This window comes from Hibiscus syriacus, unplaced genomic scaffold (genome assembly GCF_006381635.1).
Source record: "Hibiscus syriacus cultivar Baekdansim isolate YM2019G1 unplaced genomic scaffold, ASM638163v2 tig00111273_pilon, whole genome shotgun sequence".
Lineage (NCBI taxonomy): Eukaryota > Viridiplantae > Streptophyta > Magnoliopsida > Malvales > Malvaceae > Hibiscus > Hibiscus syriacus.
Genome location: NW_024063040.1, coordinates 90,848 through 111,777, shown reverse-complemented (window position 1 = coordinate 111,777; position 20,930 = coordinate 90,848). Strand labels below are relative to the sequence as shown.

Here is a 20,930-nt window from a genome sequence, read left to right as displayed (position 1 = left end):
CATCATTCGGTTGAATCATATGAAAATGAAGGGAGGGAGGGAGATAAAAACACTCCCTCAATTCTCCATCGGAGAAAAAAGAGTGGAACCGTCGGACCATTGCGAGCCGCCGTCGGCCACCACCGGCGGTGGTCGAAAATACCAAAACACCCCCGAAGTTCCCTTTCAACGTACCTAACCCAACACCGAAGCCTAAAATCCTGAAAACTCCTCCTACCGACGTAGATCTAGCCTCTAAGCCTCGACCTTTTTACCTTTTCGTGAAAAACCTTCCGTCTTTCTGATGCTTCGACGATATAGGCCTTTTTGCCTTGGTCGTTGCTTTGATGCTTATGTTGTTTGACAATTTACTATTCGTGTTTTTGGTTCTTTGTTCAGTGTTGCTTGTGTGGGTTCCGTTCGTATCGTGGTTTCTGTGTTTTGTGGATGTTGTTTTCTATGGTGCTTTGTGCACTGTTGATGGTTGTTCCCGGTGATGTTGGCCCCGGTTTGTTCTCTCGTTATACTGTTGTGTGTCCCCCTCGTTCGTCTGTTTCACCGTCTTTTATAGCTTGTTTCTGGCCGTTTCTAGCCCCGAGATTAATGTGTTATTCCGAGATCTTCGGAAACACCGTGAGTTGTTGCTTGACCGAGTTCCCCGGGATGGTTCAGTCCCGGTCCCGGGGATTTCGGCCGGAAACTGTTTCGTGCTTTGACCCTTTGTTACCCCTTTGTGCGGCGCCTGTGCTGATTAGAGTTCTAAAACCCTAAATTCCAACGGGATAGATCAGGCCCTCTGTATTGGACTTAGACAGTGGACTCATTATTGGACCTGAAATGAAATGAAAATGAAATTAATAAAAGATAAAAATAAATAACAAAGTTAATAATAATAATATTATTATATATATAAAAAAATTCAAAAACCTATATAATATATATTTTTAAAAATATTTTTAAATTATATATTATATATTTTTTAAAAAATGTTTTTAAAATTATATAGTTTTCAAAAATATTTTTAAAACTATATACTATATAATTTTTCAAAATGAATTCAAAATTATATAATATATATATGTTTTCAAAATATTTTTAAAAACTACATATATTTTCAAAATGTTTTAAAAATTATATAATATATATTTTCAAAAATATTTTAAAAACTATATATTATATTTATTTTCAAAATGTTTTAAAAACTATATAATATATAAATGTTTTCAAACATGTTTTCAAAACTATATATTATATATATGTTTTTAAAAATGTTTTCAAACTATATACTATATATATATGATAAAAAAGAAAAAGAAAAAAATAACTCCTAGCGAAAATGAGTGTCTACAATTATATTTCATAGGTGGTCGATGAAAAGAAAGAACCATAGAGATATACCTACTGAATTAGAGGAAATCTGTTTACTTATTGATACAAAAGTTGAGTCTGAGGTATGTTTTGAAATCTGTTTAAATATGACTATTATATTATATTTAAAATGTTATATATAATTAGAATATTATATTTATTTGAATTGTATATTTATATTTCAATTTCAGTGGATACCTTATGCGAGCGATGAAGTAAAGGCTTGCATTCTACCCCACCTGAGTGGGTCATTAGAGGTTTGGATGTCTATTGTACCTCTTATATGTTATGCTATTATTGAGTGGCATCCAGTTGATCGCGTGCTCCGTCAGTTTGGTTGTACGCAATATATTCCTGGAACACCTAGGAATTTAGACGACATGCATAACATCGATAGACGAGGCAAGAAAGATGTTAACTGAGTGTTGAGACACAAAGATTGGATTGCGCTTTGGGAGAACCGGTATGCACAGTTGGCCCCTCGACAATTTTATGTTGAAACTGGTCATATGGTTATGGATAACTATATGGACTGGTTTAATGAAAATGGAAAGTCGTTTCTACTTTCGGCTGGAGCACGAGGGGTTAACATTCCTAGGCACAGAGAGAGACGTCCACCGTCTCAATATCATCATCCCTCGACTCGTGGACGGAGAGAATGAGCTACCGGTTCTGCATCAGTCCCACCACAACATCCCTATCCACCGATGATGATGCCCAGCCCTCCAGTTCAGATGCTATCTCCTTAGGGGTATATGCCAAGCCCACCAGTTTATATGAAATCTCCGCAGGGTTACATTCCTAGCCCGCCAGGTTACATGCTTAGCCCGCAGGGTTTTATGACACCATATGGAGATGCATATACGGGTATGTTTAATGATCCAACATATGGTTCATATGCATCTTATTTGGCTGGTGGTCATTCTCCACAGACACCTCAATCTCCATCTGGATCACAGACATCGATGCCAATGTTTTAACACTTTTCTCAATTTTCTATGAGCGGTGGTTTGTTAGTAACACTCCTCCAGGGTCGTTATTTTATACAGGCCCTTCAACGTCATCTACAACACCTGCTGAAGAAAATGCTGATGATGATGATGATAGTGAAGATGAGGAGACTGAAGAACAAGTTCCACGAAGAAATCCTCTGCGAAATAGACAACCACCACCATGTGGAACTCATTCGAGAAGATGACATCGGTGATCCAATTGCATTTTAATGTTATTTAAATAGTTATATTTCATAAATTTATGTAATTTGGTTATGTTATTTAAATGTTTCATGGTTGTTAGAACAATATTTTTAATGTTATGTTTTATTCAAATTTAACATTAAATGTTTTTAATATACAAATTATAGTATTCGATATTTAACATTAAATTCAATTTAATATTCCAATTCTATTCAAAATTAAAAGTTATATTCAAATTATAATTCACAGTACTTAAATTCAAATTAAATTTATCCGTACGTATGATTTTATCCTTAACATATACATTAAAACATATACATTAAAACCAACTTATCACTTCATATTTATTCATAAAAACATGTCGATGCTCATTCCATATAATTTCATGCTCACAACTAACTTATCACTTCATATTTGTTCAATTTATCCATAACATTTTATCCAATATATTCAAACAACCAACTGATCACTTCACATTTATTCAATTTATCCATAACATTTTATCCAATTTATTCATAACATTTTATCCAATTTATTCAAACTTCACATAACGTTTTAGTTTAAGTTATGAACATCCAATTTCACATGAGTGACATAATAGGGCAATGATAACATATTCTCTGACAAAATAATGGAAGACGCACCCCCGGGATCGTACTTTCACCACTTTGGGTACTGATATGAATAGTGCCCCCGAGGGACATGAGTGACATAATAGGGCAATTATAACATATTCTCTGACAAAATAATGGAAGACGCATCCCCGGGAACGCGCTTTCACCACTTTGCCAAGTCCCCTAAAAAATAATAGGTACTGATATGAATAGTTCTTCGGGGGGACACGAGTGACATAATAGGGCAATGATAATATATTCTCTGACAAAAAAATGGAATGCATCCCCCCGGGAACGCGCTTTCACCACTTTGGGTACTGACATGAATAGTGCCCCCGAGGGACATGAGTGACATAAGTGACATAATAGAGCAATGATAACCTATTCTCTGACAAAATAATGGAAGGCGCCCCCTGAGAACGCGCTTTCACCACTTTGGGTACTGACATGAATAGTGCCCCCGAGGGACATGAGTGACATAATAGGGCAATTATAACATATTCTCTGACAAAATAATGGAAGACTCACCCCGGAACGCGCTTTCACCACTTTGCCAAGTCCCCTCAGAAATAATAGGTACTGACATGAATAGTTCTTCAGGGGGACATGAGTGACATAATAGGGCAATGATAACATATTCTCTGACAAAATAATGGAAGATGCCCCCGGGAACGCGCTTTCACCACTTTGGGTACTGACATGAATAGTGCCTCGAGGGACATGAGTGACATAATAGGGCAATGATAACATATTCTCTGAAAAAATAATGGAAGACGCTCCCCAGGAACGTGCCTTCACGTGAATAGTACCCCGGTTATAGACATTATTATATGCAACGTATTATGGACTTTCAAAACAAACTTCAGTTCACAAGTTTTCAAATTCTCAAACTCTAAATTTCTCAAAAATATCAATCCTCTATTCTCTGAAAATGAGTCGTCTTTCTGCTGTTGTTTTATATGATGGAGAAATTAAGGAAGCTGAAGAGGGGGTTATTTTTGAGTCAGATTATTATATCCCCTTAACCTTGAAGAGAAATATCACTCTTGAAGAGTTAATCATAAAAATTTCATTAAAGATTCGTGTAACTGGCAGGAGAAGACTATCTTAACTTCAGTATAGATTTCCTACTGAACTTTTTCCACTCACGTATACATAATTTCAGCTTTCCAACGATGATGATGTTTCTACGATGGTTAATGCTTATATGGGGAGTTCACAATCTCTTATTGAAATGTATGCCACTTTTATTGAGGTTCGTGCTTCTCGTGGTCTCTCATATTCCTCTCACTTTGGCATTGCATATCATGCTGATCAAGTTGATAGCCCGACACAATTGATCTGTAATGATTTCACATCATTAATGGTGGATCCAATGCCAGATGCTATGCCATCAAGTTCAATAGGAAGATATTCATCAGCAACTGCTTATGATCTCAACCCACGTGGCTTCACCAATAATCCATATGGCAACATCTCTTCTACTTCAAGGGGAAGACATTCATCTGCCAATGTTTTCAACTTACATATATAAATGCCATCGAGACGGCAGTCTATTCACATCCCACATGATACAATGGCCTCAAGTTCAAGGGGAAGACACTCAAGCGGGAACTTATTTGACCTCAACATTGGATTATCGGAGGAACCATCATCTCCACCAGAAGAACCTCTTCGGGAGCCAGTGCAGATGGTGCTGAAACGAGATTATTCGTTGAACCTGACTCACCACAGTTTAACGTACATTCTGATGATGATGATGTTCCGATAAATACAACACCAGCCGAACTTCCTGTTTATATGTATGGGGCTGATTATGATGCAATGTACCAGCCATAATTTCTGGATCTCCCTTATGTTGGCAACTATGAACTTCAGTCATCAGTTAATGACGGTGATTTACGTATTGGAATAGAGTTTGCATCGAAGGAGGAAGCAATGATGGCAATAAAGAGTTACAATATTCCTAACTCAGTTCAGTCCCGAGTTGATCGATCTACCATAGAGAAATATGTCTACTACTGCGTCCAACGTGATAACGGATGTCAATGGATGGTCCGTGTATCAAAGAGGAATAGGAAGAATAACTTATGGGAACTAACCAGATACAATGGTTCTCATACGTGTTGTGCAAGAGGTATAAACCAGGATCATCCCAACTTAGACTCCAACATTATTTGCCAAGCAATCATGCCCATTGTGAAGCAAAGCTCTCATATAGTTGTTGCAGTGTTGATTTCTGCTATACAATCACAATATGGGTACACCGTCTCCTATAAAAAAACTTAGTTGGTAAATCAGAATGCCATTTGCAAACTTCATGGCGAATGAGATTCCTCTTACAACGAGCTGCCCAGTTAGTTTCATGTTGTACAAAGACTCAATCCCGGGACGATTATTGACTTCGAAACTCAATATCATTATGTGAATGATCGAGTGGTTCGCGATCGCTGCCAATTCTACCGTGTCTTTTGGACTTACCCTCAGTGTATTAATGCAGTCAAGTATTGTAAACCAATTATCCAAATTGATGGTACTTTCTTATATGGGAAATACAAGCAAGTTTTATTATTGGCTGTGGTCCAAGATGGAAACCGCAATATTCTTCCTGTTGCGTTTTCCCTCGTTTAAGGAGAAGACACTGATTCTTGGGCTTTTTTCCTTAAAAATTTACGTTTACATGTTGTTACCAGGGAATGAGTATGCATTATTTCAGACCGAAGAGCCGGGATAAAAGCATCAATGGACTCTTTGGGTACAATGTATAGACCTCCACATGTTCAACATCGTTATTGTGTCCGTCATATTACTGCAAACTATTACGGAAAATACAAGAAGAACGATGAACGCCAGTTAGTCGTGCGGATGGGTATGTTACTTTTTTCCAATTTTTCTATCATTTTCGTATTACTTATTTATACTTCATATTAACTATTACATATTCATAATGGCTTAGGTTACAAACTCTTACCTCAAAGGTTTGAGTCTATGCTACAAGAGGTGTTTCGCAAAAATAAGAAGGGGTGCGAGTACATTATGGACATCAGCAAAGAAATGTGGACAAATGCGTATGACAGAGGGTATCGCTATGGTCATATGATAACCAACTTGGCTGAAGCAATAAATTCAACCTTAAAGGGGCGCGACATTTACCAGTCACGACATTGGTCAAAACAACTTATTTTCGTTTGGGTCAACTCTTTGCAAAGCTCGGTGGACAAACTCTTACTTGGATGCAAAACGGTCATATTTACCACCCAAGACTAGTAGCTGATTTACAGAAAAAAGTGACTGCATCAAATGGGATGTTGGTTACAAATTTTTCTTGCACCCGTGAATTGTTTCGTCTAACCGAAATGCCACATCCGCTGCAAGGGATTGAAGCTAACTCTTTAAGAGTTAATCTGCAAGAGAGATGGTGCGATTGTGGTTTCTTTCAAGCACTCAAATATCCATGCTCTCATGTAATTGCAGCTTGCTCACATTCGCATTTGGATTACAAAAATTATGTTGATCCCGTATACCACATTTCACAAGTATTCAAGGTATATGAATTTGAGTTTCCGCCCATAGGTAACGAAAGAGATCCAGATGAGATTCAAACCTGGCTTACAATTGTACCAGATCTGTTGCTATTGAGGGACTCATGTCGTCCAAAATCTACTAGAATACATTGTGATATGGATATTCGGGAGAAGTTAACAGAACAAAAACGATGTGGCCATTGTAGAAACATCGGACACAATAGAAAAAAATATCCAGCTCTGTTATCAGCACATAACCGTTAACCCTTATGTAATTAATATTCTATTTAAATGAATGTTTTTGTTTATAATATTTAAATGTAATTGCATTTTCTATAATTTCTCAATGTATGTACAACTAAATAAATTTTATTTAAAAAAAAATTATTTAAAATTTATTTTATGATATTTGATTAATATTATATAAATTATTTATATTGTACTTTTATAAAATGATTAATTATATTTATTTAATATAATAATTAATATTATTTATTATAAAAAATTATTATTAATTTTAAAATATTAAAATAATTCCACCTTCTAAGTAGATAAAAAAATTATATTAAACAAATTAAAAGTTAAAAAAATAATGTATACGATCACACATTTCATGTTATGATTTGAGGATTAAATTTATTAAATAAAATTAAAATTAAGACTAAATTGATAAAATATGTAAGTATTGAAGATTAAATGTGTAATTATACTAATTTTATTAACTTATGCATCAATATTTTCGTTAAATATTGATAACAGATGACTAGATTGATAACATTTAAATAATTAAATGATAAAATTAATAAATCGATAATCAAAATAAAAAATAATAGATATATAATCGTACAATTATAACCGAAACACTTTACATAATATATTAATAATTTATAATAACAATAAATATAAAATCTTTATTATTAAAAAAATACCAGCGTGACATCTGACTCAGCAGAACCTAAATAAAGCGCATCCTCAGGGATGCGCTTTTTACGCGTGGCATCTGACTCAGCATAAACCCAGGTAAAACGCGTCCCCGGGGAGGCGTTTTTGTGCCACCTCAGCCGAAAGGGAGTTACTTCGAGAAATATTAGTCAACGGGTATTATAACAGGAAAATTTAAAAAAAATCGGGTCAGTTAGGTCAAATCGACCAGAATTTCACCACAAAAATAGTAAACATGATGAAATCAGAAAGCCTATACGCTTCACAAGGCGGACCCATCATACTATCACAGGTGAGGCTAAACAGAAAAAATGGGTTCAGATCGTAATACTGGGATTAATTATCGTTAAAACAAAATGTAGATTGAGAATGAGTACCAATTAGTGGAAGACGCGTTCCATGAGACAGGACCTCCGTATGTGAAATGGCAGCACAAATGGCCGTTGAGCTTCAAACCGGGGTTCCCTGGATGATGTGCAACAATATGATGCTCCTGATCCAATCGTAATCAACTCTCCTTCACCATTTTCTTTTTAATTCCCGATTATTATAAATATATTATTATTATTTCATGCACTTGATTTGTGTGTAGATCAACACTTGCAATGGGATGAAATGTGGGGAGTCATTTCTGGGTCCTAATTCACCGAACAAGCCATGGCTTTGGACAGAAAACTGGACTACTAAGTATGATGTTTTTCCATCTGCTATTATTTGATTTTTTTTTGAGATAGTCACAATCATTATTCGAATTGAAACTTATTAAACTGACGTCATTTAAAATTTGAATTATATTTACTTGTAATTATCGATGTTATTGCTTCTGTTAAAAGGTGCCAAGCTTACGGTGAAGATCCAACCACAAGATCTCCCCCAATATATTATTAATTGTCATGCAAAATTATTAGTTGTCATGCAACTAATTATAGTTGTATAATTCATATTAATTATTCATAATGCATTGTAAGTTGACAACAATAATGGTTCATAGGTGACACTAATAATGGTTGAAAAGTGACATGATAAAATCTCATATTTAGTCATTGTAATTTAGGATATTTTTAAGATTAGTCCTTAAAGCTTCTACTATAAATACCCTAGCTCATTTAGCTTCAAAATCATCCCAAAGCATTCTAGCTTTCTTCCAATACTAGAGAATTTAGAGAGTTTCTTGAGAGTTGTTTTCTCCTTTTTATCAAGAGAGAATTATCATTGTTTTCTCCTTGGTAGATTGAGAGAAGTTGTAATTCTTATTTTCTCATAGTGAAATTATTCTACTGTTGCCCGTGGTTTTTTACCCTATAATATTTAGGGGTTTTTCACGTAAATTTTGTGTCTCTTTTATTTTCATATTTTATCTTCTCAAATTATCAGTTGCAATTTTGCTCTATCCGATAACCGTCTTCCGCAATAATTGGTATCCGAGCCAGATTTGAATGTGTAATATCTGCTTATTGTCTTTGTGGTTGCCACCAAAAAGTGGATCCTCCAACATAAGAAAATAAGAAGGTATTACTCATTCTTTTAAGGTTCCAAAGAACTATTCACGATAGTGAAATAGTGGGAGCTATCCGTAATAGAAGCTATGGCAACGAAATTTGATATTGAAAAATTTAATGGGAGAAATTTCTCATTGTGGAAATTGAAGATGAAGACCATCCTGAGGAAAGACGGTTGTCTAGCAGCACGTGAAAAGCCTGAAGAAAAATTTATTATCCTACGGATTGTTGGATAATAATACAAGTAAGATTGAAACACGGAAATGAATCATGAAGGTGTTTCGTGGAGCGCTTGTGGTGCTAAAAGGCGAAAAGATAGCTGCAAACTTGTACATGCTGAAGGGAGAAAATGTGCTAGAAGCAGAAGCCTCTGTTGCCTCATGTATTTCAGATTCTGCAATGTTATGGCATCAGAAACTTGGACACATGTCAGAACAAGGAATGAAAGTCCTTGTGGAGAAAAAGCTACTTCCAGGCTTAACAAATGTATCACTTCCTTTGTGTGAGCATTGCATAAAAAGTAAGAAGCACCGATTGAAATTCAACACGTCAAATTCTAGAGCCAAAAGTGTTCTAGAATTGGTTCACTCTGATGTATGGCAAGCACCAATTACATCCCTAGGCGGAGCAAAATACTTTGTCTCATTTATTGATGACTACTCCAGAAGATGTTGGGTGTACCCTATTAAGAAGAAGTCAGATGTGTTTTCCACTTTCAAAAACTTCAAAGCGTGGGTGGAACTTGATTCTAGAAATAAGATCAAGTATTTTAGAACAAATAATGGAGGAGAATACACAAGTGAAGAATTTGATGACTTTTGCAAGAAACAAGGCATCAAAAGACAGTTCACAGTGGCAAACACTCCTCAACAAAATGGAGTGGCAGAGCGGATGAATAGAACCTTGTTAGAAAGAACAAGAGCAATGTTGAGGGATGCAGGCCTAGAAAAATCATTCTGGGCAGAAGCAGTCAATACCGCCTGTTATTTGGTGAATCGAGCTCCATCAACTGCAATAGAGCTGAAGACACCAATTGAGATGTGGACTGGTAAACCAACTGATTATTCAAACCTCCATGTATTTCGAAGTATTGTGTACGTGATGTACAACGCCCAAGAAATTTCAAAGTTGGATCCAAAATCCAAGAAATGCAAATTCTTGGGGTATGCTGATAGAGTAAAGGGGTATCGCTTGTGGGATCCCACTGCCCGCAAAGTGATCATTAGCAGGGATGTTATCTTTGTAGAAGATAAGCTACAAAGAAAAGAAGACGATGATAGCGCTAAAAAGTCAGAGACTACACAGATACATGTGGAAAAGGAGTTTGAACAAGGAGATTCTTCTGAAGCAGAACCAGCACATGATGAACAAAAGCCAGAGAGTTCTGAAGTTCCAATAACTCGTCAATCAGATCGTGTGAGAAGACGTCCCAATTGGCACTCAGATTATGTTATAAAAGGTAATATTGCATACTGCCTTTTAACAGAGGACGATGAGCCATCAACATACCATGAGGCAATAAACAGCTCAGATGTTTCACTGTGGATGATGGCGATGCAAGAAGAAATTGAAGCCCTTCATAAAAAAAATACATGGGACCTTGTGCCATTACCACAAGGAAGGAAGCCAATTGGTAACAAATGGGTCTTCAAAATCAAGCGAAATGGTGATGATCAAGTTGAGAGGTATCGTGCAAGACTGGTGGTCAATGATATGCTCAAAAAGAAGGTATTGATTTCAATGAAATATTTTCTCCTGTGGTTTGACTAACAACAGTTCGAGTAGTTTTGGCAATATATGCTACATTGAACTTACATCTAGAGCAGCTAGATGTTAAAACAACTTTTCTTTATGGAAATCTTGAAGAAGAGATTTACATGCTCCAGCCTAAAGGTTTTGAAGAAAAAGAAAAGAAGAACTTGGTTTGCAGGTTGAACAAATCTCTGTACGGTCTAAAGCAGGCGCCGAGGTATTGGTATAAGAGATTTGATTCCTTCATTATGTTCCTTAGATACAACAGACTTAATGCAGACCCTTGTACTTATTTCAAGAGGTCTGGTGATAACGATTTTGTTATATTGTTGTTGTATGTGGATGACATATTGGTTGCAGGACCCAACAAAGATCATATTGAAAAATTGAAGGCACAACTGGCTAGGGAATTTGAAATGAAGGACTTGGGATCAACAAACAAGATTCTAGGGATGCAAATTCACCGAGACAGAAGTAATAGGAAGATTTGGCTTTCACAAAAGAATTACTTAAAAAAGATCTTGTCACGATTCAACATGCAAGATTGTAAGCCAATTTCTACCCCTCTTTTTATTAACTTCAAATTATCCTCCAGTGTGAGTCCTAGCAGTGAAGAAGAGAGGATGGAGATGTCTCGAGTACCGTATACATCGGCAGTGGGAAGTTTAATGTTCGCTATGATATGCACAAGACCATACATTGCACAAGCAGTGGGAGTGGTTAGTCGGTACATGGCGAATCCAGGCAAAGAGCATTGGAATATAGTAAAGAGGATAATGAGATACACCAATGGGACCTCAAATGTTGCATTATGTTACAGATGATCAAATTTACTTATCAATGGGTATGTTGATTCTGACTATGCAGGGGATTTGGATAAAAGCAAATCTACTACAAGATATGTGTTTAAAGTTGGTAGTGGAGCTGTAAGCTGTGTTTCAAAATTGCAGTCAGTTGTGGCTACATCCACAACAGAAGCAGAATATGTAGCAGCTACACAAGCCAGTAAAGAAGCAATTTGGTTGAATATGCTATTGGAGGAGCTTGGGCACAATCAAGAGTATGTCTCTCTGTTTTATGACAGTCAAAGCGCCTTGCATCTAGCAAGGAATCCAACATTTCATTCAAGGACAAAGCACATACGAGTTCAGTATCATTTCATTCGTGAAAAGGTAGAAGAAGAAACGGTAGATATGCAGAAGATCCATACCAAAGACAACATAGCAGATTTCATGACGAAAGCGATCAATGCTGATAAATTTACTTGGTGTCGATCCTCTTGTGGTCTGTCAGAGACGTAAGCAACATGATGGTACAAGGTAGAAAGAATTGTGTGAAGATATGATTGTTCTAATCAAATCTTCAAGTGAAAGATTATTAGTTGTTATGCAAAATTATTAGTTGTCATGCAACTAATAATAGTTGTATAATGCATAATAATGGTTCATAATGCATTATAAGTTGGCAACAATAATGGTTCATAGGTGGCACTAATAATGGTTGAAAAGTGACATGGCAAAATCTCACATTTAGTCATTGTACTTTAGGGTATTTTCAAGATTAGTCCGTAAAGCTTCTACTATAAATACCCTAGCTCATTTAGCTTCAAAACCATCCCAAAGCATTCTAGCTTTCTTCCAATACTAGAGAATTTAGAGAGTTTCTTGAGAGTTATTTTCTCCTTTTTATCAAGAGAGAATTATCATTGTTTTCTCCTTGGTAGATTGAGAGAAGTTGTAATTCTTATTTTCTCATAGTGAAATTCTTCTACCGTTGTCCGTGGTTTTTACCCTATAATATTTAGGGGTTTTCCACGTAAATTTTGTGTCTCTTTTATTTTCATATTTTATTTTCTCAAATTATCAGTTTCGATTTTGCTTTATCCGATAGCCGTCTTCCGCAACAGATATTGCTTTTCAAGTTGCTCTTTTTATTGCAAGGAATGGGACCTTAGTAAATTATTATATGGTATTCACAAGTGATAAATATAATCATACTTCCTTTTAAAAGATTATATAAACATACTTTTTTTTAAATGTACGTTGAACTTCAAAACAAAATCCAGATAAATGTGAAAAACAACACGAGGTTGATAACAACAAGCAACAAGTTCTATGAATAAAAAATGTGGGAGGAGTTCAGAGACATCATTCCTAGGTTTGTAGAGAAGTCGATGAGATCTAATAAATTGTTAGAGCATACGAATACAACGAAAGATAAGTCGGATTATCTTTGGTACACGTTCAGGTATTCTTTATTTCTTTTCCTTAATTTCCTATATTTTATAAACTCTTAGTTTTTTTTTTCAAATCTATTTTCAGATAAAAAAAATTTACTCAAATCTTTCCAAATTGTGAATGAACTCTTAAATTTAAACAAATAATTCGATTCTTGAACATAGCTATTTGTGACGAACACTCACCATCTTTGAATCTTGAATATCATAATACCATTTTAAAAAGGAGTTATTTGGTTGCTGATTATGATGTTTAATTTCAGCTATCAACATGAATCATCAAACAGTAAAGCAGTGCTTAAGGCGCAGTCGGCTGGGCATGTTTTGCATGCATTTGTCAGTGGTGTTTTAGTTGGTATGTCTACTTTCTACTTTAATTGCAAACAGATGAATTTAAAGATTTGTATTTCAGTCATGGAATTAAAAACCAATAATGTATCAAGAAGTCATGATTCGCTGTCTTGTTTTATCACCGAGTAAATAAGCATTAAGTGGATGTTAATCTGTTAGGATCCGCACATGGAGATCATAAGAGGCCAAATTTCAGGCTAGAGAACACAATTTCATTAACCAATGGCAGTAACAACGTCTCCCTTTTAAGTGTCACGGTTGGTTTACGGGTAAGCCTTTAATCTTTTATTTCTCAAATTATCAGTTATGATTTTGCTCTATCTGATAGTCGTATTCCACAACAAATACAACGAAAGATAAGTCGGATTATCTTTGGTACACGTCAGGTATTCTTTATTTCTTTTCCTTAATTTCCTATATTTATAAACTCTTAGCTTTTTTTTCAAATCTATTTTCAGATAAAAATAATTTTAGTCGAATATTTCCAAATTGTGAATGAACTCTTAAATTTAAACAAATAATTCGATTCTTGAACATAGCTATTTGTGACGAACACTCACCATCTTTGAATCTTGAACCTTCCTCTCCATTTTACTCAACCCGTAGACTTACGATAACAGACTAGTTTACTGTGACTTTTTCACAAACACCTTGCATACATAAGTAACAATCATAACTTAACTTCCAGAAACAAGCAACTTTGTTCGTTCAGAATATTCCACCGAGATATCATTGGAGAGGATTGTGGCAACTCTTTGGTAGGCACGGAGATGTGGTGAGCTCGTTCATAGCAAGGAAGTATGATAGAGCAGGGAAGCCTTTTGGTTTTGTCAGTTTCTCCAACAGGATCGATGCAGATAGAGCAGCTCTTAGGTTTAATGGTTTATGGATTCTCGGATACTGATTAACAGTCAAAGAAGCTAGGTACAGTGATAGGAGCCAAAGCAGGAAATTGTATTTGCCATCAGATTCCAAAGTTGTATCATCGGCAGAACAAGAAAAGAATAGTTTTTCTGGAGCGAGCACGGAGGAGCAAGCAATGAGGAGAAGGAAGATTGTTCAGGGGGAAGTAGATGAGAATGATGTTCGAAAGCTTCAAAAATGTTTGGTAGGGACGATGGCGTCGGTTTGTTCTTCGTGTCCAGTGGAAGATAGATTGAGCTGGAGGCCTAGGAGAAATAAGTACTAAATTCCTGGGAGGGAGAGATTTCTTAATAGAGATTTAGGACGATGAGTTACTAAGAATTCTGAAGGAGAATAACTGGTCTTATCTTAAGGAAGTATTCTTGGATGTACAACCTTGGACAGAATCGTATAGACCGCCTCAAAGAATAACTTGGATTAAATTATTTGGAGTTCCGCTGCATTATTGGAACCATGTTACCTTTAAGAGGATAGCAGAACAATGAGGTGAATTCTTATCGATGGGAGAAAATGCTTTGCAAGAGATGGGCTGCGACGAGGTGACAGTTCTTATTGCAACAGACAGGAAATAGTCCATTGTTGATGTGCTTGATTTGGAAGTGGGTCGAGATTTATTTAAAGTAAGAATTATAGAACAGATTATTGGCAGCAGTGTTATAAAGTTTCAAAAGAGAGACAAAAAAGAGTTTGAGTTGGCCGGTGACTCTCTGTCTTCGGCCGGAAAAAGCAGGTCTTCATCGGAGCAAGATACTACAGAAAGGTGCCTTGAGGAAGACAATTTTCAATTACAATGTATGGGAAATTTATCAGGAGATTGCTGTTTATCGGGCGAGGGCGTGGGGGAAAGGAAATTTAGAGAAGAAGCAATTATGGGGCTGAGAAAAAATGATGATGACAGTGGGAATGTGCAAAAGATAATTAATGAAGAGGTTGAAAACGTGGAGGGAGTTAAAATTTTTGCTAAGAGGTTTTTAAATGTTCAAACACATGTTAATGTGGAAGAAGAAGATAATTATAGAGATTTATCTATATGGGATGGTACAGCTGATACTAGGATAGTGGAAGGGATGCAAGTAGATCTAATTAGAGGGAACCCCAAAATAGGAAATAAAAGAGAGGATTTGGATCAGAGGTTAAATGCACAATTGTATTTGAGTGAGGATTTTATATCGGATAAAAGCAGACAGAATTCAAAAGCAAAGGTCGGGAAAAATAAAAAATATGCTTCTTTAAAATGCATTCAATACAACTTTGCTAACTTACCAAGGAAGAGAAGAAATAGCCAGACAAAGAAAAATAAAAAGAAGATAGGGTGCGAGGAAGACTGGACTGAATTAAAAGGAAGGTCTCTATCAGATTCTGATCTGCGAGCTAGATGGCAGAGACAAAAGATGGAAGCAAAGAAAACACTGCAGATTGGAAGAGCGTTGGGGATAGAGTTTGATGGTCCAGAAGAGATGTTAGTTAGGGAAATTGTAGCAGCGGAGGAATCGGAAGGCATATCCCAAACGTTATCTATTGCCTTTTAATTGATATTAGAGGAGGAAGTTTCAGGGTGAAGTTTCTATCCTGGAACATAAGAGGTATGAGTTCTGCAGTTAAATTTTATGAATTTAGGAGGGTAATTAGTGTTCATCAGATTGGATTTGCGTTGTCTCAAGAACAAAGAAAATAGAGTTCATTGAAGTTGAAATAGGGTGCATTACTATTGGTTTGGTATAAAAATGGTTTCAAGGTGGATAGTAGTATTACTAATGATAGATTCATTATGATTAGTGGAAGAGTTCTTGTGATGATTCGATTGTTTCAATAGTTAATGTTTACACCTTTTGTGAAGTTAGAGGCCAAAACACATTATGGAATGAGGTAGTGATGGTTGTTAATATGCTATATTTATCTGCATTAATATGCTGGCTTTGTTTTTTGTTTATCGTTAATAATTAGCAGAAATGCAGTGTTGTCTGGTTCTGTCACTTTCTAAGTGGGTGGTATTGGGTGAGATGATATTTCAGGTTATGGGGCCTTTGCCCTGTCTGTATTTTTTGGATGTTGGTGGGGTTGGCAAGGCTGATCTAGTGTTAGAGTTGGAGTCTAGTATGGTGCTAAGCTGAAATTGAGATCTCCATAAGGGCTGCTGCGCTACTGTTTATTGTTGCTGGTGCGGCAGATTTCTGTTTTCCTTCCAGCTTGGTTGTAGGAATCTTGGGGAATTGGTGCTTAGCTGAATTGATTACAATTTGCTGGTGCGCTAAGGTGATTGGAATTTTGTGTCTTGTGGGGTTTTGTCTATGGTGCAGGTTGCTTTGTTTTGTTGCTTCAGATTTTATTGTTGTGTATGATTCTAAGTCGGGCTATGACTCTTCGGCAAGATGGTTTGTAGAGGCTCACGTTTTAAGTATTATGTAGGATCAATCCAAGAAGTGGTTGTTCTGTTTCTTGTTAGTTTCATTTTAGTGCTGTAAGGGTAAGCAGTTCGGCCGGTATTTGGGATTGAATTCTCGTTGTTATGATTTTGTTAACATCAGTTTTATTTTGTTCCTTGAACCTAGTTTTGAGTACTCTTATCCTCCATTTAGGTTAGAGAGGTTTTTAATGAGGCTCTTAACTTAGGTTTGTTTAATTATTAATAAATTTTATTTGCCGAGCAAAAAACATGAATCATCAAACAGTAAAGCAGTGCTTGAGGCGCAGTCGGCTGGGCATGTTTTGCATGCATTTGTCAGTGGTGTTTTAGTTGGTATGTCTACTTTCTACTTTAATTGCAAACAGATGAATTTAAAGATTTGTATTTCAGTCATGGAATTAAAAGAAACTTTACCAATAGTCTATCAAGAAGTCATGATTCGCTGTCTTGTTTTATCATCGAGTAAATAAGCATTAAGTGGATGTTAATCTGTTAGGATTCGCACATGGAGATCATAAGAGGCCAAATTTCAGGCTAGAGAACACAATTTCATTAACCAATGGCAGTAACAACGTCTCCCTTTCAAGTGTCACGGTTGGTTTACGGGTAAGCCTTTAATCTTTTATTTCTCAATTCATTATCATTTATGTTTCACGTGACACTTTTTCGTAAAAACTTTATAACAAAAACATGAGTTGGAGAAATATATATCAAGATTCTAAAGATCAAATTAAACAAAAAGTATACCAAAAAAATAATGATATATAATTTTAAGGGTTAAAATACGTTTAATCTAAAAAATTGTAATTAATATTAATGATAAAATTAAAATTGAATAACAGTGTTATTTAAATTTTATATGATAAAACTTAACCTTAAATTTTTAAACTCAAGTTGACCTTTGTTTATCAACTTTCGATTTCCAAGACTAATGTGTAAGGTCTGCAAAGCTCTTATGTCTGCGCCGCGCAGACATTGGGCTTCACAGACCATTTGTTTTTTTAGAAGACAGAAGCTCTTCTAACGTCTGCGCGTGACCTGCACGGCGCAGACGTGGCCTTATGTCTACAGACGTCTTCTAACCTCTTCAAAGAGGTTTTATATTTAATTTTATATTATATTTGATTTTAATTTTAATATTATTTTTTAAATAAATTAAATATTATTTTTTAAATATTATATTATAGATATTAATTTTAATATTATTTTTTAAAATAAAATAAATATTAATTTTTAATATTATATTATAGATATTTAATTTTATATCATATAAATTATTTTATATATTATTAAAATTTTATATTTATTTTAATTATTTTTATTTAAGTTTAAATATAATATTTTTTTTGGATTTGTTATTTTTAAATTATATTTAAACTTTTTATACAAAATATAAGTATTTAAACCACATTGCTTAATAAAAAATGATTTCATTGTTTGATAATTAAGATTTTAAAATATAAAATATAAAAAATTATAAATTATGTTTTTAAAATTTTAAAATATAATCACAATTAAATAAAAAAATAATCATAAAATAATTTTATAAATTAAAAAATATTTTCTAAAAATATCATATAATTTTAAAAATAAATTATGAATATGTATTTAAAAAAATTAAAAGTATTACATAATTGCATATTTAAAAAAAACGTATAATTTAATGATCATTTATAAATTTTATTCTATAAAACTTATAAAACTAATAATGCATGTGATTAGGTGAGACTTATAATAGAATTAATAAGGTGGTGTTTGTTTTTCTAAAAAAATTATTATTGTAGTTGTATGAATTATTTAAATTTAAGTATTGTAAAACTAAAATTATTTAAATTTCAGTATTGCAAAACTCTTTTAAGTTTAAAAAATCAGTTTATTTATATTTCAGTTTATTTTAGCAGTCTGCATATGTTAAAAAACAAACAGTCTTCTTCTTGCAGACTCCAGACTTTTGGTCAACCTCTTCTGCTGTAGATGCCTGCAGATGTAGTCCGCAGATTGCGGACCTTTTACCTCTGCAAAAATAAACACCACCTAAGTCTAGCATTTGATGTAAAGGATTCAGGAGTCTATCTAGAGAGAAGGGCAACAGGGGGCCGCGGAGGGTAAAGATTCATGACATATAAAAATCAACGGATTTGACCAATTACCGGTAGGGTTATCGGGTACTCTTATCTTCCCAATTTTAATCTAACCCTAATTTAAATTTAATTTTAATAATAAGAAATCATTTTTATTTAAATCTAAATATAAAATTTATAATATTAATAAAAAATAATTTTTAATATTAATTTGAGTATTGAAAAGGGCTTTTAAATCCATTTGAATTTAGACAAGAAAATAATCTTTTCCGTAAATAGTTCTACTTGATAATTGAAAATTCTCTCTCCACTAACATTTGTCTCTTTAAATATAAAATTCAACTCAAATGATTCGTATAGCGTTTCTGTTCAATAAATTTAAAATTTAAATCTTAATATTTAAAAAATTCCCCTCATCTTATTTAATGACATCATATCCTTAATTTATACCTCGAGTATTCCAATTTTCTAATGCTTACTATATTTTGCATTTTGGTCAACACTTTGACATTTGTATAGATTGGACTGATAGGAGAGAAACTACAAATATACAAGGACCAAAGCCCCAGCAAAGTTCAATGGACAACTCTGAGTTCTTCTCGCAATCCCCTTACATGGTACAAGGTATGTATATAACTATTGTTTTGGCAATTTCTTTTAGGTTCAAGTGTTTTCAAATTCACACATAAATTCAGTTCTTATTAAAAGAATATTGAAAAAGAAATACGATTTGTAAACTTGGATTATTGATATTTTAATAGAATAGAACCACTGATAAGATTTGGAAATAATGTGACACAGACAAGCACGGACGGAACTACATAGAGAGTGAGAGGGGCTCTTGCCCCTCCAGTAATTTTTGGTTTAATAGCATTTTAGGTCCTTATTAGTTTAAATTTAAATAAAAATAGAATTTTGTCCCCCATTTTTTCTATATTAAATACATAATAGATCTTTATTATTTTGGATTTGGATATCTTAACCCTCCCAATATTTAATCTTGACCCAGACAAGATTTGATGCGCCAGCAGAGAAGGTGTCACTTGGATTAAATCTTAGGTCAATGGGAAAAGGTGAGGTATGGGTTAATGGAGAAAGCATAGGCAGATATTGGGCTTGATTTCTTACTCCTCAAGAACCGCCTTATCAAACTTGATATGTATCCATCTCAATTACCTTTCATAATATGTACACCTAAGGTTAATGTTAGTTATATATATATATATATGAAATCAAATAAACTATATACTAATATATCATTATGTATGTAGGTATCATGTACCTGCTTCATTCCTCAAACCCAAAGACAACTTGCTTGTCATTCTAGAAGAACAAAATGGGTCTCCTCTTGGAATATCCTTAGATATCATTTCAACCGTTTCAGAAAATTAGCCACGAAATTCTTCAAATATTATTTTTATTTTCTTTTTCACATTTACCTGCGGCAAGTTACGGAAAAGTAAGGAAAACTGAATATTTTAAATTTTGTAATAAACATAAATTTTAGATGTTAAATTAATTTTTAAAAACTAACTAATCAATTTTGTGGTCTTTCTCAATTTAAAGGGGTAAGTCTCTATTTAAATCATTAAATAAATAGACAAAGACACTTATAATTTACATTACATTATATAAATATATTTAATTATTATAAATCATAATATATTAAAAAAATGTATTATGTTATGAATCATATTATAATTATCTTACTGTGTAATAGTATATAAACATATATAGTTTCGTATTATCTGATGTATGATATATTAACTCATAAAGATAAGTAACTCTTAAATTTGTGATTTAATTATATTGGTATTTAAATTTATTTCGTGTAAATTAATATATAAATTTATATATCTATACTAATATTTTGTATTGATATTCAAAATGTTTTCTCTTCATTGATGTAGTTATAATATGCTGATTAAATATGTCTAAAAAGTTAAAATAAATTTCGATACGTGAGTATATTTATTAAATCAATAATTATATTTTTTTTTATATAATTACAGTGTGATATTGAAACAAATCTTCAATCGAGACATCTTGATAAAGGTAAG

At 34.0% G+C, this 20,930-nt stretch overlaps 1 pseudogene; it reads left to right on the top strand.

The window, feature by feature from the left end:
- The window catches only part of LOC120157602, a 38,300-nt pseudogene extending 19,385 nt beyond the window's left edge, over positions 1–18,915 (top strand).
- Positions 18,916–20,930: the final 2,015 nt, after the last annotated feature.